The sequence below is a fragment of the Cetorhinus maximus genome, chromosome 20, assembly GCF_964194155.1.
Source record: "Cetorhinus maximus chromosome 20, sCetMax3.hap1.1, whole genome shotgun sequence".
Lineage (NCBI taxonomy): Eukaryota > Metazoa > Chordata > Chondrichthyes > Lamniformes > Cetorhinidae > Cetorhinus > Cetorhinus maximus.
Genome location: NC_135898.1, coordinates 90,607,923 through 90,629,672, shown reverse-complemented (window position 1 = coordinate 90,629,672; position 21,750 = coordinate 90,607,923). Strand labels below are relative to the sequence as shown.

General features: G+C 44.3%; 1 protein-coding gene across 4 annotated transcripts in view; it reads right to left on the bottom strand.

The window, feature by feature from the left end:
• lzts2a (leucine zipper, putative tumor suppressor 2a) overlaps positions 1-21,181 on the bottom strand; it is a 171,756-nt gene extending 150,575 nt beyond the window's left edge. For 2 of the 4 annotated variants that reach the window (XM_078565157.1, XM_078565155.1), the window contains exon 1: positions 19,728-19,840. The gene's annotated coding sequence lies outside the window, so the exon portion shown is untranslated. Of the gene's footprint in view, positions 1-19,727; positions 19,841-20,984 lie in introns of those variants that run through there. The other 2 variants (XM_078565158.1, XM_078565156.1) reach the window with 2 other exon arrangements.
• Between the last annotated feature and the right edge of the window lie 569 nt (positions 21,182-21,750).

Genomic DNA, 21,750 nt, shown 5'->3' with positions numbered 1-21,750 from the left:
GTTCCGAGGCACTGATCAGCAGGGATTACAAACTCTGGCACCTACACTGCTCAGAGTTTGAACAGCAATGGACATAGCAAAGATTTATCAGTAATGTGCTGACCGTTTAATGTTGGTTCAGGCCTACTTACCAACGGCTGTGGGGGCGGGGGGCGGGGGGGGGAGATAACCAGAGATAGCGGATTTGCTGGTGGGAACGGAATATCTCTGATCCCTGCACTAACTTTATAGCTGGTGCCTCAGACAGACGGTGGGGGGGCGATGGCACAGTGGTATTGTTGCTAGGCTCAGTGACCCAGGTTCAAACCCCGCCACAGCAGCGGAATTTGCATCAAATTAAAATCTGGAGCTAATGATGACCATAAAACCATTGTTGATTGTTGTAAAAAACCCATCTGCTTCACTTTAGGGAAGAAAATTTGCCTGGTATGGCCTACATGTGACTCCAGATCCACATGTTGACTTGTAAATGCCCTTTGAAATGGCCTAGTTCAAACCGCTACAAAGCTTCAACCAAGGCCTGGAACCAGCCAGGCCACCCAGCATCAACCTAGGCACCAGAAATGACAACGGCAAACCCTATCGACCCTGCAGAGTCCTCCTTACTGACATCTGGGGGCTAGTGCCAAAATTGGGAGAGCTGTATCTCAGACTAGTCAAACAACACATCCTCACGGAATCATATATTACAGATAATGTCCCAGACATCACCATCCCTGGGTAGGACAGACCCAGCAGAGGTGGCAGCACAGTGGTATACAGTTGGGAGGGGGCTGCCCTGGGAGTACTCAACTCTACACCCCATGAAGTCACATGGCATCAGGTCTAACATGGGCAAGGAAACCTCCTGCCAATTACCACATACCCCCGTCCCTCAGCTGATGAATCAGCTCCTTCATGTTGAGCACTACTTGGAGGAAGCACTGAGGGTGGCAAGGGCACAGAATGTACCATTGATCAGAAACTGAACTGCACTAGCCATATAAATACTGTGGCTACAAGAGCAGGTCAGAGGCTAGGAATCTTGCGATAAGTAGCTCACCTCCTGACTCCCCAAAGCCTGTCCACCATCTACAAGGCACAAGTCAGGAGTGTGATGGAATACTCCCCAGTTGCCTGGATGAGTGCAGACCCCACAACACTCAAGAAGCTTGCCACTGTCCAGGACAAAGCAGCCCACTTGATTGACACCACATCCAGAAACATTCACTCCCTCCACCAACACAGATAGCAGCAGTGTGTGCCATCTACAAGATGCACTGCAGGAATTCACCAAGGCTCCTTAGGCAGCACCTTCCAAACCCATGACCACTACGATGTAGAAGGACAAGGGCAGCAGATAAATGGGAACACCACCACCTGCAAGTTTCCCTCCAAGTTGTTCACCATCCTGACTAGGAAATATATCACCGTTCCTTCACTGTCGCTGGGTTCAACATCCTGGAATTCCCTTCCTAACAGCACTGTGGGTGTACCTACACCACATGGACTGCAGCGGTTCAAGAAGGCGGCTCACCACCTCCGCCTTCTCAAGGGCAACTTAGGGATGGGCAATAAATGCTGGCCCAGCTAGCGAAGCCCACATCCCATGAATGAAAGTAAAAAATAAGTCAGTCAAGTACAAGGCGTTTACTGCCAAGTGTTAATCTCTTGCCAGCTGTCCAAAGCTCAATTCAGTAGACACAATGAGCTATTGTGTATTTTACTTTTGCACTTAATGCAAGGGGTGTCAACTCAGAGGAGAAGAATAACTTAACACTTCAGGTACCCAACACAGACATCAATGACACGTGTCAAGATTCAGCATAGACAGCTGGAAAGTCATGCTTGGGCAGAGAGGACATCTTTAAATATATATAGTGGCAACGCAAATAGTGGAGAAGAACGAAAGAGAGCACAGACAGATTAGGAGAGTGGACAGTTATGGAAATATACCCCTATCAGTAAGATAATGGAGAGATGATACAAATACAACAGATACAAAGATCTTTTTAAAAAGAAAAAAGGCATGAGAAAAAAATTCTGACCTGCAGGGTTAAGTACAAAAGCAAGGAGATGGTTGCCCATAGTTTTGGTTAAGCCACATTTGGAGTGCTATGGGCAATTCCAGGAAGGATATTAGAGCCATGGGAATACTGCAAGAGATTAGTTCCTCGGATTGGCAAATGGTGAGATGCAGTGTTCCCCATTTACATTAATGATTTGGGACTCGGGATTCAAAAGTGCAATTTCAAAATTTGTGGCTGACCAGATTGGAGGCTACAGAAAAGAAGGACTGTGATAAATGCAGGAAGGCATTTAATAAACCTGCAGGGTAGCCATGAAATTTTCAAATGATCTTCAATGGAGATAAATGCATGGCGGAACTCCACTAGAAATCTTCCTTCAGTCTGAAAAACACCGTTCACCACTACTCTTTGTTTCCTGTCACTCCGTCAATTTCGTATCCATGTTGTTACCGTCCCTTTTTTATTCCATTAGCTGTAACTTTGCTCACAAATCTGTTGTGTGGCATTGTATCAACTGCCTTTTGAAAGTCCAGGTACACCACATCAACAGCATTACCCTCATCAACCCTCTCCGTTACCTCATCAAAAAACTCAAGTTAGTTAGTTAAATATGACTTGCCTTCAACAAATCCATGCTGGCTTTCCTTAATTAACTTGCATTTGCCCAAGTGATTATTAATTTTGTCCCAAATAATTGTTTCTAGAAGCTTCCCCACCACAAGCTTAAACTGACTGGCCTGTGGTTGCTGAGCTCATATTTTACATACTTTTTCGAACAAGTAGTTTGCATTTTACAGTTGTTGTAATGCTCCAGTCATCTGGCATCATCCCTTGAGGCTAAGGAAGATTGGAAACTTATGACAAGTGTTGCTACAATTTCCACTCTCACTTCCTTCAGTATCCTTGGATGCCCTCTACCTCCATGCACAAACCCACTTTTTGGTTCCTAATCAGCCCAACTCATCCTCTTACCATCCTTTTTATGTTAGCTGCCAGTTTCTTGGCATACTCTCTCTCTCTCTCTCTTTGCTTCTCTCATTTGCTTTCACAGTTCCCATCTGAATCTATATTCGACCTGGTTTATAATTGTATTATCCACCTGACATCTGTCATCAGCACATTTTTTCTATTTCATCTTAATCCCTTAATCTTTCATCATCCAGGGAGCTCTGGGTTTGTTTGCCCTACTTTTCCCCTTCGTAGGAAGATACCTTGACTGCATGTAAGCTATCCCCTTGGCTGGCCCATTATTCAGTTAACAGTTTTTGTCTGTTAATCTTTGAATTTGATTTGCCTTTGATGTTAATTTATCCCAATCCATTCTTACCCCATTGATGTTGGCTTTCCCCCCAGTTAATTGTTCTTACTTAGGATTGCTCCTTGTCCTTTTCCATGACCAACCTCAATGTTTCCATTGATCATCCTTACCTTGTGCCTCTAGAAAACGCAAGCATCAACATGCGTCCCCAGGTGTTTTATCAGACCTGCACTGCCAGAATCATCAGCAAATGATCAGGCAGAGTGAGGATATTGTTACCAGCTGTGTAGCAATTTATTCAGCTTCTAGTTACCAGAGCCCCTCTTCAGACTTCGTACATGCTGGGTTTTGAACTAACAACAGTGATAAAACACTAACAGAACTCCAGGCCAATTGAGCAGTATCAGTAACCAGCAGGGACTGCAGATGAGACCTTTTACGTAGTGTCTGGCTCTGGACAGAGAGAAACAGAGTTAACGTTCCGGGTCCATCTGACTTTTCTTCAGATCTGAAGAAGAGTCATACGGACTTGAAACGTTAACTCTGCTTCCCTCTCCACAGATGCTGCCAGACCTGCTGAACTTTTCCAGCACTTTCTGTTTCTATTTCAGATTTCCAGCATCGGCAGTATTTTGCTTTTACCTTTCGCACTGCATCTCGTGAAGCCAGGGAGCTGGGCGTCCAAGGGTTGGTCATTAGCTGTTGCGGCAAAACATTCGGCTTTCCGACATAACCAATGCAAACAAACCCACTGGAGGCAGCAGACAGAAGCAAATCGGCAGTGCGCCTTTTAGGAATCATTAACCCCATAAAGTGAATGGGATGGGCAAGTGTCAAAAAACGCAATGAACATCATGCAACAACAACCTGCATTTATACGCTGCCTTTAATGTGGCAAAACATCCCAAGGTGCTTCATGGGAATGATATCAAACAAAACTTGACACTGATCCATAGGGGGCGATATTAGGACAGGTTACAAAATGTTTTGACAAAGAGGCAGGGATTAGGTAATGCCCTAAAGAAGGAGGGTAAGGAGAGGGTTAAAAGAGGGGATTCTGGAGTTCAGGGTCTTGGCAGCTTAAGGCTTGGCTGCCAATGGTGGAGCGATTAGAATCAGGGAGACACAAGAGGCCCAGAATTAGAGCAGCGCAGAGATCTCAACGGGTTGCAGGACTGGAGGCGGTTGCAGAGATAGGGAGGGAAGCGGTCATGGAGGTATTTGGAAACCGGGTAATGAATTCATTAAAAAAATCGGGGTGATGATGAACCCTGAGCCAATGCTGGTCAGCAAGCACAGGGGTGACGATGACCAGAATTTGGTGCAAGTTAGGTGTGGGCGGAAGAGTTTTGGATGATAGCGGGAGGAAGGTCGAGTCTAGCCAGGAGGGCATTGGAGTAGTCAACTCTTGAAGAAATGACAAGGATAAGGGTTTCAGCAGCAGATCCTTTGAGGCGGGGGCAGAGATGGAAGTAAACACAGTGTAGGTGCAGGAGAGAGAAGTCAGGAAGCAGCCTTAACTGAACAAAACCTCATGCCTGCAGAGCACGGTGGTGTCATCTGAAGGAGCGTATGCTGCAATCTGGGTTCAAGGCATCAGCTGTATAAGGCAAACTGTGCTATAAAATGGTAACAAACTTAAGCTGGTGTATCTTCCTTTTTCTTGCTGCTTCTTTATTCCTGTTTATATGACAGTATTGGCTGCAGAAACAGAGCCATGACATAAATGGAAAACATGCTGGCAATGTCTCAGCAGGTCTCTCTGCATCCATAAAGTGCAAAGAAAGACTTGCATTTCCGTTGCGTCTTTCACAACCTTAGAACATCCCAAAGCATTTCTTTAAAAAAGTGTAATCTAGAAAACGTGGCAGCCAATTTATGCACAGCTTAATCCCACAAACAGAAATGTGATGATGACCAGATAATCTGTTTCTGTGATGTTGATTGAGGGATAAATATTGGCCAGGATACCGGGGCTAACTCCCCTGCTCTTTTTCAAATAGTGCCTTAAAATCTTTCACATCCCTCTGAGGGGGCCTTGGGGTAAAGTAGCATCTGACTTAAGGACAAGTTAATGTCTTGGTTGCAACTTTTTAAGAGCAGGCTGGATAAATCCAAGACAATAACTCATCTTTTCTCGTCCGAGATGCTGATGGATCTGGTGCACGTTCAGTGGTTAATTGATCTATAATTATGTTAGTCTGCTCACTGATCTATGTTCAACTGTATTTGATTGCTTAAGCCTGCAGGTAGAGCTAGAGGGCTAAGCAACTGACTCCATACAGAAGGTTTCAGAATCTGGCTGAGTGTGTGTGTGTAGAAATCCTGTAATTGCTGAGATATTTTCAAGTACTGTAAATAAACCTGTTGTAGATTTAGAACTAGTGTCACCTCTGCTCTGAGATAAATCAGATATATAAGATTTACAGCAAACCAGTGAATACATAACAGTGCACAGCTCCAGTATTTTCTGTTCCTATCTCGGTTTTCCAGGCTTTGTTTTTTTCCCAATCACCGATTCGAACAAGGTAGTGTTAGAGCTCCCAGAAATGTAGAGGCCTACTTCACATTTGCCATTTACTTAAGTTTGTATTGAGAGATTGTGGCATCTGCACATTGGCTCCCCTACCTCACCCTGGCAACAGAATTGGAGAGCCACAGCTTAATGGTTCCTGACTTCTGCCAAACAGGTTTGGGGAGTTGGGTATTTTGTTTTTTTTTAAAAAGCGCAATGTAAACAAAGGAATGTTGGCACTTGATTGTCCCATAATTCAAACTAAACAATTCGGAGGCTAACCACCAGTGGTTGAATAGAGGTGGGGTGGGGGGAGGAATTGCACAACTGCAATTTTGAGCAGTGTAGAACTCTGCCCAGTGGCTCATAAGAATCACTGAAATGATTGCAACAAAGGAGGAGGCCATTCAGCCCACTGTGTCTGTGCTGGCTCTCTGCAAGAGCAACTCACCGAGTCCACTCCCCCATCTTTTCCCGTGGCCTCGCAAATTTTCTCCCTTTGGATAATTATCCAATTTCCTTTTGAGAGCCACAATAGAATCTCAGGCAGTGCACTCCAGGTCCTAACCACTCGCTGCCTAAAAATTCCTCATGTGACCGTTGCTTCTTTTGCCAATCGCCTTAAATTGGCGTCCTCTGGTTTTCATCCAGCAGCTCCTCCCCATCCACTCTGTCCAGACGCCTCAGGGATTTTCAACACCTCTATCCAATCGCCTCTCAACCTTCTCTTCTCCAAGGAAAACAGTCCCAGCTTCTTCAATCTATCCACGTAGCTGAAGTCCCTCATCCCTGGAACCATTCTTGTGAATCTTTTCTGCACCCTCTCTAATGCCTCCACATCCTTCCCAAAGCGCGGAGCCCGGAACTGAACACAATCCTCCAGTTGAGGCCCAACTGGTGTTTTATCAAAGTAGCAATGAAATGTATGACAGACCTTGCCTGAAAATGGAAGAAACTGACCCAAGCTGAAACAAGGAGAATTCAGAACAGCAGCGCTCTTTCACACACAGCAGAACCGCTCTTAATGGATGCATCTGTATTCACCCTGTGGAGGAGAATCCCTTCCCCTCCATCGCCCCTTCTCTCACCCGTCACACACGATGTTTAGGCACGGCAACCAGGATTTTCTTCCCTCAGAGGGTCGTTAGTCTGTGGAATTCTCTTCCCCAGAAAGCGGTGAAGGCAGGGTCACTGAATTTATTCAAGGCGGAGTTGGATAGATTTTTGATAGACGAGGGAACCGAGGGTTATGGGGGCAGGCAGGAAAAAGTGGGAGTTGAGGCCAGTTGAAGATCAGCCATGATCTTACCAAATGGTGGAGCAAGCTCGTAGGGCCGAATGGCCTACTCCTGCTCCTATTGTTCCTATGTTCAAACTGGCCCTTTAAAATGGAGCAAACAATCATCAAATGGGAGATAGAATTTGTTACATAGCATGCTGCCATTTAAATTAGTTCATTGGTGAAGCAGCACAAAGCATTACATGTGGAAGGAAGCTGGTTTTGATTGTGAACTGGCACTTTGCCCTTGATGAGCCAGGATTATGTTTCTGAAACAAGGAGGAAAAGAATTTTGAATAAATTTTCCATCTTGTTCAAAGCAAGTGCCAGCAAAAAGTGCCTCATTTTCACCGTGAGAGGTCACGAATTGATGGGGATCCAGAGAGGAGCAGAGGACATTCGGTACTCAAAGGGTTACCTTCCCCAATTGCCTTCACACCCACATGTGGATGGATGTGTGCCAGGAATTGCTGGATCAGCGTCTGTGCTGCTTGTGTTGGCTCTGACTGCCAGTAGTGCCGGGCATCTGACCAACTCTAAAAGGAAATTAACCTCAGCCGCTTATACTGCCAAGCCCCACACACACACTCACACACACACACACACACACTCTCTCTGCACGATGAGCTGACCACAGCTGGATACCGTTGGCCTCTGGGCTAAGTGGAACAGTAGGCTGCTCCCCTTCCCCTCCCCCCAACCCCACCCCAATTGTCATTTGAGAGCACAGTCAGGTTCAGCTGCGAAGGCCACTGCAGTCGAGCAAGATAATTTGGGGGTGGTGAGGGGGTAGGGGTGAGACGACTGGGGACTCAGAATCACAATTAAATGTACCACTGCCAGGGACTTGGAATCACACTCATTACTGAACCTGCAGGTATCGGATGTAGGCACAGAATGGGACTACAATGTAATGAGTTGCATGCACTTGAAAACACCCTGATGTAGGGTGGTGAATGGATTGGGATCAACTTGAGAGAGGCGGGGGGGAATGTCAACAACAGAATATATTTATATAGCATTTTTAACATAGTAAAACTTGCCAAGATAACTCCCAGGAGTGTGGTCAAATGAAAACAGACACCAAGTTAAAGGGAGATGTTAACACAGGTCATTGAAAGTTTGGTCAGAGGTCAGAGTTTTCAGCAGACAGAGGTTTAGGGAGGAAATTCCAGAATTGAGGGTCTAGACAAATGAAGGTACAACTACCAATGGTGGGGGGGGGGAAGGAAATGGGAACACACAAAGAAGCCAGAGTTGGAAGAATGCAGAGGTCACAGAGGGTTGTAAGGCCGAAGGAGGTTGCAGAGATTATGGAGGTGGGTTTTAACACGAGGATGAGAATTTCTAAATCATGGTGTTGGCGGACGGAGAGCCAATGTAGGTCAGCTAGCCCAGAGGGGATAGGTAAACAGAACTTGGTGTTAGTTAGGATATGATTAGCAGAGTCTTGGAGGGGGACAAGTTTATGGAGGAAGAAAGATAGGGGGACATCTAGGAGAGCATCGGAATAGTCAAGTCTTCAGTAACAAAATTGTGAGTGAGAGTTTCAGCAGCAGGTATGCTGAGGCAGGGGCAGAGAAGGGTGTTGTTAGAGGGAGGGAAGTGGGAAATCCTGTGATAGAGAAGACTATGGGGTTGGAAGTTCAGCTCATGGTCAAAGAATGCGGTTCAGCCCGAGACAGTGGCCAGGGAGAGGGTGGAATTGGTTGCTAGGGGATGGGAGTTTGCAGCAGAGGTCCAAGACAATGACTTTGGTCTTCCCAATGTTTAATTAGGAGAAATCACAGGTCATCCAGGACAGAGAGCGTGAGAGAGAGAGCGCGCGCGAGAGAGAGAGAGAGAGCGGTGAAGCGGAGCTCTGTGTCCTCAGCATGCATGTGGAACCTGGCGTCACGTCTTTAGATGATGCTGCCAATGGGTAGCATGTAGCTGCGAGGCAGGATGGGGGCAAGGACTCGGGGAGTCAAAGGTGCTGGACTGAGAAGAGAAGTAACTGCACGAGATTCTCTTGCGATGACAGGGAGTGAATCCAGATTAGCGCAGCCCACTCAGCTGAGCAACTGAGGAGTGGCAAGAGAGACAGAGGTCGTGGTCAGCCATGTCGAAGGGTGAGAAGGATTAGCGGGGATAATGCACCGTGGTCACATTACTGTCTCAAACCACAAACGATGATACTAATAATATAGTGTGAACTGACAATGAGAAGTAAATTAATGAAATTACCATCGTCAACCAGAAAATTACTTTCCCTCTCTCTGTAAGTACCTGTGGAGTGAAATTCGGCCACAAAATTCAACAAATTTTAAAATGGGATAACAACTGTTAAAGGAATTTTATCTAAGTGTGTTTGGTCTTCCAACGTTAAAAGTCTCAGCCAAACTGGAGATATAATTTTGCCTGGTAGCGCACACTTCGTGTGTTTGTATTTAAGTTTTGTTGTGCACCGTCTTAGCCAAGTCATTAACTTGTTTACCAGAATAATCTCACCGTGATGAGAGACCGTTTAAACTCCTCCAGCCTCTGACCCTCCCCTTTAATACTCACTGAGGTAGCCGGAGGGTTACAGAAACTTGAGTGGATTTTCCTGGGAGCCACTTCCCAAATTCACAAACTGCTCCATTTTGTTCTCCAGGAGTGGTTGGAGTCTATTCGGCCCATCACGTCTGTGCTGGCTCATTGAACGAGCTATCCCATTTCTCCCACTCCCTTGTTCTTTCCCATAGCCCTGCAAAATTTTTTCCTTGTCAAGTATTTTTTACAATTCCCATTTGAAATGTTATTACTGAATCTGTCGTATTGTCAACACTCACTGTTTTCACAGAAAGAAAAAAACGGAAGATTAATCATAATTATGCGAGGTCAAGTTTCTGTGCTAAAAGATGGTAGAAAGCCTGACTTAACAGCCAGTGAACAAAATCGCATTGTCTGCCATCCCAGGTTTCAAAGCCACTTACTGCCGCAATTTTGCTAGTCGTTAATTATAATTATAAAGAAAAACAGGCATTCTGCCATCGTCCATTAAAAGTGGAATTTGAGGCAATGTTTTTTTTAAAAAAAGAAAAACAGTTTCCTACCAAAAGAAGCATTGAAGCTGTGGTTCCTGTAAGGTGAATGTATGTGTGTACAGATGTGTGTGTGTGTGTGTGTGTGTGTGTATGTATATGATATATACGAATATATATACAAATATGATATATACGAATACGTGTGCGTGTGCGAATACGTGTGCGTGTGTGTATATATATATATATAAAATATATGTTTCTGTATATATAGATGTGTATATATATTTATTTTTAAACACACAAAAGTTGTTTTATGTGTACACTAATGCACATATGTATATTACATATGCACTCAAAAACATGTATGAGTGCATAAATATTATACCTATGTGCATTAGTGTACACACAAACACACAAAAACAACTCATACATATAATCCACACAGAGCGCCTTTAACATAATAAAGTGTCCCAAGGAGCTTCACAGAAGCATTCAAGAAAAATTTGACACCAAGCCACATAAGGAGATATCGGGACAGGTGACCAAACGCTTGATCAGAAAGTTAGGTTTTAAGGAGCATCTCAGAAAGGAGGAAAGAGAGGTAGAGAGGTTTGGTGAGGGAATTGCAGAATTTAGAGCCTGAAGGTACAAGAACCAATGGCAAAACGATTAAAATCAGGGATGCACAAGAGGCCAAAATTAAAGACATGCAAAAATCTCGGAGGGATGTGGGGCTGGAGGGAGATTAGAGACAGGGGTGGGTGGAAATATATTTCTACTTTATAGATAAATATAGAATGTTTTTCTTTTTTATTTACATAATACCTTATTACAACTCAGAGCATCCCACAACAATTTACCTAGTGAATTTGAAGAACGGTTACTGTTTTGTAGGCAAACATGACAACTCTTTTCCACAAAACAAATTCCCACACAAGACAGCAATGAGATCATCGATCAGTTAATCCCTCTTTTTGGCAACGCTGGTCAAGTATTCATTGCTCATTTAAATTTTGTGAATCATCAGCTGAAATCTTGCTGGGAAGTGCCAGGTAAAGTGGAATCTTTAACTGATACTGTTGTTGGGAGGGGAGGTGGGGGGACAATACCCTTGAATTCACTTTTGACCAGAGGCTTGAGGCTCGGTGACACAGGTTGGTTTCTGTTTCCCTGACATGCTGCCCACCTACAGAACAGGAACTTACTGCCAATGTCATGTCATACATGTCCAGAAAATTGGCAACATCACAAAAAAAAAGAGCTGCATGTGCTTACCATCTGCTTGTGTTCTCAGGATTATCAAAGGGAGGTGGTAGGGTAGCTGCAACTGAGCAAGAGCCATATCAATACTAATGAGCAAGTAATCAAATATATAATCGTCCGACAAAGTGTGGGAAAGTCAAACAAAATCCTCTCGTAATTCTTTGGCAAAACAGTCAATAAAAGTACTGTTTGTTATTTTCTTAACAGAGACAGATTGAGCTGAATAGAAAAATTTGGATGTAATGTTTACCCCCAACACAATGAATCTGTATTTCACAGTGCAGGAGCTCACAAGAGAATTATAGGGAGGAGGCCACTCAGTCCATCTTAATTCACCCATTTAGACTTATAATAATGCTCCTTACACAAGCCCGTGTCTAGTGGACGGACAGCCTGTGCCACTTGAAGCCCCTTCCCGACATATCCTTCAATTTTATGAGTAGGAAAGACGTTCATACCATTAATGCTCAGCTAGTGTGTGATGCCAGTCACCTCATTTCAGGTCTAAATGCCAGATACCCAGGAGGCTGTCCCAATGCATTTATCATCAACAATGTGTAACACTCATCACCATGACACGAAGTCATGTACATTGATTGTGATCAGGGCTATCTTAGGCATCAGGGATTTTGACTCCATAGACAGAGAAGGACAACAGATTATAACGAGACCATCGATACTACCAGAAATGGATTAGGAATTCTCATGTCCTGTTTTATGTTCTTAGGTAATTCTAATGGAATGTTGCAATACAGCCAAGGAGAGTCTAAAGAATCTGGTGATTCAATGTCATGTGCTATGTAATAGCAAGAGGGAAGGCTTGATGACTCCAGAAATGAAAGCTCACGATGATAGAGAGGGGGTGGAAAGATCATCCCCAGCCTATGGCAAGTCCACTATCTTCGTATCAGTTGCAATGGAGACATAGTAGTCAGGGTTTCTCAGTACTGAGACACCTTAAATATGCCCCCAGCAGCCATGTTTGTAAAGGGAGGGTGTTGTCGGAGGTTGTAGTGCCAATTAAGAAGGGCCGAGAAGCCGGTGGGGATTATTCGTGCCCTCTCTATTCTCGGGACACCTGACTTTCACCCTTGAAGGGGACTTGGAATCATAGAATAGTCACAGCAGAGGAGGCTACCATCCAGCCCAAGGTGCTTGTACCAGCTCTCTCCCACTCTTTCCTCTGCAAATCTTTTTCCCCAGATGCAAATCCAATTCCCTTTTGAAAGCGATGATTGAAACTGCCTCCACCACACTCGCAGGCAGTGCGACCCAGATCCTAACCACTCACTGCATACGGATGATTTTCCTTATGTCACTGTTGGTTTTCTGGCCAATCGCCTTTCTCTGGTTTTCAGTCCTTCTGCCATGAAAAGAGTTTCTCTGTCTCTACTCTGTCTAGACCCCTCATGATCTTGAGCCCCTCTTAATAAATCTCCCCTCAACCCTACCTTCTCCAAAAATAACAATTCCAGCTTCTCTAATCTATCCATGTAACTGAAGTCTCTCATCCCTTTCTTTCCCGTTGCCTCTCTAGTGCCTTCATATCCTTTCTAAAGTGAGGTGTGCAGCAATGAACACAATACTCCAGTTGAGGCCAAACCAATGTTTTATAAAGTTGCATCATAAATTCCTTGCTTTTGTACTCTATGTCCGGACTGATAAAGCCCAGGCTCCCATGAACCTTTTTAACCACTTTCTCAACCTGTCCTGCCACTTTCAACAAATTGTGCACATATACTCCCAGGTCCCTCTGCTCCTGCACCCACTTTGGGACTGCACCCTTTAGTTCATATTTCCTCCCCTTGTTCTTCCTACCAAAATGTATCACATCACACTTCTTTGCATTAAATTTCATCTGCCACTTGCCCGCCCATTCCAACAGCCTATGTCCTCGTGAAGTCTATCAATATCTTCCAAGTCCTGTGTCAGGTGCAAATGTTGAATATTTTTTTGCTATCTGTAACCTCAGGACCTTTACATGCCAATGCATAGTGATGTATTTTGGCGTTTAGAAACAAAGAAACTCTGCCAAATACTTTCAATTAACGTGGCATTGTGCTTAAACCTCAAAAAAGTGTAGCAGCGTCAAGGCAAATCAGTGAAAACAGTGATGTTATATCATGAACCACAACTGCATTCATCCACTTTCATTAAATGGACTGTGCTCAGTCACAGAAGGAGGTCTTATGCAGTGGGTAGTGTCCCTGCCTCTGAGCCAGAAGCTCCAGGCTTGAGTCCCACTCCAGGATTTGATGGCCAGGGAAGGTGCGTTCATAACGCAGCCCCCAACAGGCTGATTAACAACCTGTAAATCCTTCCAATATGGTAAGAGTGGGAGAGTCTCCCGGTCAGCCATGCCTGTGGAGTGGCAGCCCTTAAACTGGCAACAGGTTGGTGACCTGTTCCAGGTAAAACTAGCTGTGGAACTTGCATTTATATAACACCTTAAACACAGGGCATTCTATAAGCTTTGCAACCAATTAACAACAGCTTGCATTGATTATAACACCATTAACATAGCAAAACCTTCCAAGGTGCTTCACGGGTGTTAGCAAGCAAATAATGTCACCAAGCCATATAAGCGGATATTGGAACAAGTTAAAAGGATTAGGGTTAAGGAGTACAGCTAAAGAAGTTGAGAGATTCAGGAGTAAATTCCAAAGCTTATTAAGTATTTTTGAAGTTTGTCACTGCTATAATGTAGGAAACAGGGCAGTCAGTCAATCTCCCATCAAGCAAGCAAGCTCCCACTAACAGCAATGGGATGATGACCATACAATCTAGTTCAGTCATGTTGGTTGACGGTTAAACATTCTCCAGACACCAGGGAGAACTCTCCTCTTCTTCAAATAGTGCCATCAGTTCCTTATGTCCATCTGAGAGGACAGAAGTTCTGTTAACGTCTCATCTAAAAATGAGGCATCCCACAGAAGGAGATCTCTCTCTCTTCTGTCCCTTCTTGAGGAGCCTATAATGTTCTTTTTCTTCTCCCTGTTGGTAGGGGAACAAATGATGAAATCCTGGCTAGGAAGTGTGGAAGAGTGGTGAGTGTAAAATGTAGCATGTCTTTGACATTCTTCAGTCATTGAAAAGACTTCATGTGCCTCCAACAGCAAATTGCTTTTGAATGTAGTGTAGGGCTACCAACTCTGGCATATTCCTAGAGATTTTATATATAACATCCTGGCTTCAACTGCCTCATCCCATACTCTCACCAGTAGCCACTTGATACATCTATCCTTGTGATTTACCCTTTTCCCACGGCTAGTGGATGGTGACAGGCTCCATTACACACTTGGACAATTCTTGACTGTTAGTCAAAACGACTCTTTTTTTCCCATGCAGAGGGGCATGTTAGTGGGGTGGTGAAAAAGGCATAAGGGACACTTGCCTTTATCAATTGAGGCATAGATTACAAAAGTAGGGAGGTCATGTTGGAGTTGTATAGAACCTTAGTGAGGCCACAGCTGGAGTACTGTGTGCAGTTCTGGTCGCCACATTATAGGAAGGATGTGATTGCACAGGAGAGGGTGCAGAGGAGATTCACCAGGATGTTGCCTGGGATGAAACATTTAAGTTATGAAGAGAGGTTGGATAGACTTGGGTTGCTTTCATTGGAGCAGAGAAGACTGAGGGGCAACCTGATCGAGATGTACAAGATTATGAGGGGCATGGACAGGGTGGATAGGAAAGCAGCTGTTCCCCTTAGTCGAAGGGTCAGTCACAAGGGGGCATATGTTCAAGGTGAGCGGCAGGAGGTTTAGGGGGGGTGGATGTGAGGAAAAACATTTTTACCCAGAGGGTGGTGATGGTCTGGAATGCACTGCCTGGGTGGGTGGTGGAGGCGGGTTGCCTCACATCCTTTAAAAAGTACCTGGATGAGCACTTGGCACGTCATAACATTCAAGGCTATGGGCCAAGTGCTGGTAAATGAGATTAGGTAGGTAGGTCAGGTGTTTCTCACATGTCGGTGCAGACTTGATGGGCCGAAGGGCCTCTTCTGCACTGTGATTCTGTGATCTCCAATACTTTCTTTCAAATGCTTTCATTTATTAGTTTAAAGGAAATGTTTTAAAAAAAAGCCCATCTGTTTAATCCCGCAGTGATTTTTCTCCTGATTGTCCACAGCAATGTCCTGGAAATAAATATTTAATTACTGGAGATTCCAGGGCAAGTTCTAAAGGGTTTACAATCCTAGAGTAGGGGCTATAGTTACTTTTTTTATTCATTCACGGGATGTGGGCTTCACTGCCTGGGCCAGTATTTATTACTCATCCCTTGTTGGACTTGAGAAGGTGGTGGTGAGCTGCCTTTTGAACCGCTGCACTCCATATAGCATAGGTACACCCAAAGCACTGTTAGGAAGGGGTTCCAGAACTTTGACCCAGCGACAGTGAAGGACCGGCGATATATTTCCAAATCAGGATGGTGAGTGACTTGGAAGAGAACTTCCAGGTGGTGGTGTTCCGATCTATCTGCTACCCTTGTCATTCTAGATGGTTGTGGTCATGGTTTTGGAAGGTGCTATTGAAGGAGCCTTGGTGAATTTCTGCAGTGCATCTTGTAGATGGTACACACTGCTGCTATTGCGCGTCGGTGGTGGAGAGAGTGAATGTTTGTGGATGTGGTGCCAATCAAGCGGGGCTGCTTTGTCCTAGATGGTGTCAAGCTTCTTGAGTGTTGTGGGAGCTGCATTCATCCAGGCAAGTGGGGAGTATTCCATCACACTCCTGACTTGTGCCTTGTAGATGGTGGACAGGCTTTGGGGAGTCAGGAGGTGAGTTACTCGTCGCAGGATTCCTAACCTCTGACCTGCTCTTGTAGCCACAGTATTTATGTGGCTAGTCCAGTTCAGTTTCTGGTCAATGGTAACCCCCAGAATGTTGATAGTGGGGGATTCAGTGATGGTAATGCCAATGAACATCAAGGGGTGATGGTTGGATTCTCTCTTGTTGGAGATGGTCATTACCTGACACTTGTGTGGTGCAAATGTTACTTGCCACTTGTCAGCCCAAGCCTGGATATTGTCCAGGTCTTGCTGCATTTGGACAATGACTGCTTCAGTGTCTGAGGAGTCGTGAATGGTGCTGAACGTTGTGCAATCATCAGCGAACATCCCCACTTCTGACCTTATGATAGAAGGAAGGTCATTGATGAAGCAGCTAAAGATGGTTGGGTCAAGGACACTACCTTGAGGAACTACTGCAGGGATGTCCTGAAGCTGAAATGACAGACCTCCAACAACCACACCATCTTAATTTGGAGTCATAACTAGCACAACCAGCAGAGAGAGTTTTCCCCCTGATTCCAGTTTTGCTGGGGCTCCTTGATGTCACACTCAGTCAAATGCTGCCTTGATGCCAAGGGCAGTCACTCTCACCTCACCTCACCTCAGGAGTTCAGCTCTTTTATCCATGTTTGAACCAAGACTGTAATGAGGTCAGGAGCTGAGTGGCCCTGGCAGGACCCAAACTGGGCGTCAGTGAGCAGGTTATTGCAAAGCAAGTATCACTTGATAGCACTGTTGATGACCCCTTCCATTGCTTTACTGATGATCGAGAGTAGGTTGACGGGGCAGTAATTGGCTGGGCTGGATTTGTCCTGCTTTTTGTGTACAGGACATATCTGGGCAATTTTCCACATAGCCGGGTAGATGCCAGTGTTGTAGCTGTACTGGAACAGCTTGGCTAGGGGCGCGGCAAGTTCTGGAGGACAAGTCTTCAGTCCTATTGCCAGAATATTGTCAGGGCCCATATAACAAAAAAACAAGTGGAAGCAAAGCAACAACACTACAACTCCAGAAGGAATACAGCTTGTAAATCAGTAATAGCTATCTATATTTATCTAAAACATAAACGCCCTTGTGTCTAATGTTTTCTTTATGGATAGCTTTCACTGGAGTACAGAAGATTAAAGGGGTGATTTAATTGAAGTATTTAAGATGATTAAAGTATTTGATAGGTTAAATGGAGAGAAACTACTTCCTCTGTTGGGGGAAGAGTCCAGAACAAGGGGATATAAACTTAAAATTAGAGCCAGGACCTTCAGGATGGACATCTGAAAGTAGTTCTTCACACAGGTAATAGTGGAAACCTGGAACTCTCTCCCTAAAAGGGCCGTTGAATAGCTATTCTGAATAGCTGGGAGTCAATTGAAAAATCCAAAGCAGGGATAGATTTTTGTTAGATAAAGGGCATTATGGAATATGGAGCAAAAGTGGGTAAATGGAGTTGAGATACAGTTCAACTATAATCTAATTGAATGACAAAACTGATGTGAGAGCTGAATGGTCTACTCCTGTTTCTGCTCCACGTCACACAAATTTGTGCTGCACTTCAAAAAAAGAAAGCATTTAGAAACATAGGAACTCAGCAGCCATACAAAATATCAGAGCCAGAATATCTGCATGCTCTTAGTTTGCCTCTATACAAACTAAACCAGTGTTTACTTAATAAAAAGTAGACTTTGTAACCTTAGAAGGACACAGCTTCACCTTAACAGCAATGCATGATATAATGCTCGTCTCCACAAGAAGGTACTTACATTGATAATGCTTTATCTCATCTCAGACCAGCATGGCAGATACCACACACAGCAAAGCAAAGCATAATCAGTTAATCTGCTTTAGCAGTTACGTGTAAGTGAAGAATGTAGGAAGAATTCTCTGTTCTTCTTTGAATAGTGCTATTGGATCATTATCAGTCTGAACCACCAGAATATGGGCAGGCTTGGAAATGATAATTCATGAAACTAAAATCTCCTCAGTAGTGCACTGAAGCGTCAGCTAAGATTAGGTGCTAAAAACATATAGTCCACCTCCATTTCACTAGGGCATGTTCGAGGTACAAGGAAAGAGGGAGAGAGAAAATGGGGCACTATAAGCCAGATAGCCTGATATCAGTAGTAGGGAACATGTTAGAATCTATTATTAAGGGTATGCTAACAGGGCACTTGGAAAAAACACAATATGATTAGGCAGAGTCAACAGTTTGGGAAAATTAGTTACACAAATCTATATTAAAGGTTTTTGAAGGTGTAACTTTCAGGGTAGATAAGGGAGAACCAGTTGATGTAGTATTTTTGGATTTTCAAAAAGCATTCGATAAGGTACCACACAGGAGGTAATTATTCAATATTAGGGTTCCTAAGATGGGGGTAACATATTAGCACGGATTGAGGATTGGTTAATGGACTCAAAACAGAGAGTAGGAAAAATCATCGTGATCATTTTCAGGACAGGGTGTAATTAGTGGCGGTCCACAAGGATCAGTGCTCAGGCCTCAACTATTTACAATCTATATCAATGACTTAAATGAAGGGTAAAATATGTGTTCAACTTTGCTGATAATACAAAGCTAGGTGGGGAAGTAAGCTGTGTGGAGGACACAAAGAGGCTGCAAAAGGATAGAGTTAAGTGATTGCACAAGAGGTGGCAGAAGTGTGAAATTATCCACTTTGGTAGTAGAAATGAAAGAAGCCAGAATATTTTTTAAAAGGCAAGAGACGGGTAAATGTTGGTGTGCAGAAGCATCTGAGGGTCCTTGTACGTGAATCACAGGAAGTTAACATGCAGATACAGCAAGCAATTAGGAAGGCAAATGGTATGTGAGCCTTTACTGCCAGGGTATTGGAGTAAAAAAAGAGTAATGAAGTCTTGCTGCAATTATATAAGGTTTTGGTAAGAACACAGCTGGAGTATAATGTACAATTTTGATATCCTCATCTAAGGGAGGATTTACTTGCTCTGAAGCATGTGCAAAGGTTCAATAGATAGATCCCTGGAAATGAGAGGGCTGTCCTACAAGGAGAGATAGAGTATAATGGACCCATATTCTCCAGAGTTTCAAGAATGAGAGGTGCTCTCATTGGGACATACAAAATTCTTAAGAGGGCTCAATATAACGGATGCTGAGACACAGTTCTAGACTCTCCAGCCAGGAGAAACAAAGGTCTGTAGTCTCAGGATAAGGGGTTGGTCATTTAAGATAGTGAAGTGGAAACTGTCCTGCACTGAGGGTTGTGAATCTTTGAAATTCAGTATTCTAGAGGGCTGTGGATGCTCAACTGAACCATATAGATCTTTGGGCATTCAGGGTATCAAGGGATAGAGTGGGTATAGGGCAGGCAAATGGAATTGATGTGAGCTTTCTACCATCTACCAGACTTGAGGGGGCATATGGCCTACTTCTGTTTGTGCACAACAACAAAGATTTGTATTCATATAGCACTGCTCACAAACAGGGGGACCCCCAAAGCACTTGAAACAGGGCAGCCAAACAGCAATGTGATCATCAGTTTTTTTGTGATGTTGATTCAGGGATAAGTATTGACCAGAACACCAGGGAGAACTTCTTGTTATTCTTTGAAATACTGCCAATTATTTTCTATCCACCTGAGGGGGCAGACGGTGCCGGGGCTCAATGTCTCATCCAAAAGACAGCACCCCCAACAGTGAAGCACTCCCCCCGCCTTGGAGTGTCAGCCTTGACTTTTATGTCCTGGAGAGAGACTAGAACCCACAATTTTATGACTCAGAGGTGAGAGTGCTACCCACCGAGCCACAGCTGACGCACACAAAAATAAGGCAGTAATTTCATACTAACTTCTTCCAAGCTATCGAATATCAACAAGCACCTCCCAATCTGCAAACATCTCTCAGTTATATAAAAAAAAATAACCTCAAAACGACTTAATGAGAGGTGCAGCAATTAAAAGTTTGCTACCTTAAAAGGGTCAGGTCACCTTAAACATGGCTCCACCATATCACACTGTACAATGGACAGTGCAAACCTCCAGTCGCCATATAACAGCATGTCAACTGGCTTAGAGTGAACGACAAAGAAAAATCAGGAGATTTCCACTTTATATGAAACAGTCAAGAGATGCAAACGGCGTCTCTCTCCACCTCAAGACTACAGCTTACGTCAACAGTGCCAGACAACTTAGTCAAGTAGGTCCAATTCACTTGGTGTCATTTTTGTGCATTAAACAGATCGGACCAGAAGCAAAGAGAAAAATATCACCAGCAGAACAAAATATTTGAAAATTTGAGTAGAGCTGGAATCCAAAACCGCAGAGCCCCAACTCAGCCAAACCCACATAATAATAATAAAAAAAAATGTTTCCCTCCATAAAACAACAAGGAGTTTATTAGGAGGTCCTTACCTCTGGAAATTCCGATGCCTTCTTCCAAACCAGTGGCCCGAACCCCTCTTTCGAGAGAGAAAGGGAATGGGCGAGGGGCCAGACTAGACCCACTAATTTTGGGCTATTAGAAGTGACGTTCTCAATGCAAAGCTATTGCATTCTGTTGGTAAACTGCTGCTAAGATTACACGACGCCAACTGAACATTTACAGGCTCCATTCTGGCAGACACACACCACACACTGGGGCTTCTGCACCGTGAAATAATGAACTCTACTTTCCCTGTGTGTGTGTGTACGACACAGAATATGAATAAGCTTGACTAATGCACATACATGATTTGCTAAACAGCTGTTCCTCCCAGCTCCACTAGTGCCAGAATAATTATGCCCACTTTTATTCCCCTTCCATAGCTCGGGGACTGGAGGGAAGAGTTGGTGCAGTTTCACAGCAATAGAGGAAACAGAAACAGAATCGACTCCCGGTACAGAATCCATCACTCACCGCCTTATGGACTCGATTTCCCCTCGGAGCTAGACCATAACCAGGGTGGGGGCTAGAGCCCCCGAGGGTCAGTTGGTTCAAGTCACTGCGATGCCCCTCGCCCTAGTCCGCACATGACTTTTCATAGTTGGTGCAGCTAAACTGCTGAGCACATGAAGCCGACAACAGATACACTTCCTCTAGTTCCCTCTGCATCTGTCAGTAAACGGGAGTTGCTTTCCAGTGTCCAACCCCTTTTTCTTTCTGTCAGAGGGAGGTATCGAGGAAGAGGAAGGGGGAAGGGGACTCTGAAGGGTTGTTTGACTGACTACAGACCCACACATGCAATCTGCTGCCTTGATATTGTTAAATGAGAGTCTGGATGGAGAGGGAGAGGGGGGGTGGGTTGGTCTCTGTCCTTAACACATGAAACCTGTTGGGCAGCTCACGACCTGTTTCAGGTTCTGCATTTTCTGCCCTCCCCTCCCCCCAGTTTTAGAATCCAAACATTTCCAAGTGAAACTCATCAACATTGAGCAGGGTTTCGAGGGAATTGATGAAACCGACTGGAAATTAAAGCGTTCAATAAATAAAAAACAGAATCATTCCCAAAATGGAGATGGAAATTAGATGATTTGATGGTGTATTAAAGATGAATTAAGTGTTATTTTTTCTAACACTCCCTCTTCTTTTGGCCCTTACCAGACTCTCGGGTGTCTTAAAAAAAAAACTCGCTCAAGTCGAAAGCCTAACTAACTCATTCCTTCTCCCCCTCCTCCTCCTGCCG